We start from the raw sequence: 888 nt of genomic DNA on the forward strand, positions 1-888 counted from the left end.
CTTTCAAGAAAATGGAGTTCGCCTAAGCTGACAAAAGGTTAAAGCAAAGAAGTGTAGCAGCTCGTTCAGTTGGGAAGATTTGGCAAATCAAGTGACCCTAAGATCGTAGCGTCTACATGTGTCATCGGAAAAGTTGAGTTGGTTCACGAAAGAGTGAAAGCTGCCCATGATCAATAGGAGTCGTATGCCGACCAAGTTAGACTAGATGCGTGATGCGTTTCACGTTTGCTGCTGAAGATATATGTACATGATGCGCTTCGTAATATCCACCTGGAAGTCGTAACGTTCGAAGATGCTCTATCTTACGAAGAGAAGCCAACAAGAATTTTGGACGCCCAGTCAAGAGAAGTGCACCGGCAAGCAATGAAGTCCGTGAAGGCGGTGTGATCCAACCACGTGGCCAAAGGAGCGACCTTGGATATGGGGGATGTGATAAGAAATTAGTTCCAAGCAGTTCGGCATGAGGAGGTCACCCAGTTCAGTTGATAGCTTCCGTGCATATGTTAGATCTTTGTTAGGAATCCTTTTTACCTAAGTAAGTAGCTAGTTTAGTTCTTGCATGCTAGTTTTGGGTTGGGTAAGTTATAAGTTTAGAATGTTAGAAGTTAGTAAGTTCTTGAGTTTAGTTGCATGTTAGTGTGTTCTTGAGTTTAGGATTAGTTGAGCAATCGTTTTCTTTTCAATCTTTCGTTGAATCCCTTGTTCTCTTTGAATCATTATGTTTCAAGTTCCCGTTAGCTTCGAGCTTCGGGGCCGAAGCTCCTTTTAAGGGGGGTAGAGTGTAACACCCCGAAAATTCGTTCAAGCCTTACTACCGATAATTAATTCCTTGGGTAATTTAATTAATTCCAATTGGGCTAATTCTTTCAATTTGATATATATATATAT

Source organism: Ipomoea triloba, chromosome 5 (assembly GCF_003576645.1).
Source record: "Ipomoea triloba cultivar NCNSP0323 chromosome 5, ASM357664v1".
NCBI lineage: Eukaryota > Viridiplantae > Streptophyta > Magnoliopsida > Solanales > Convolvulaceae > Ipomoea > Ipomoea triloba.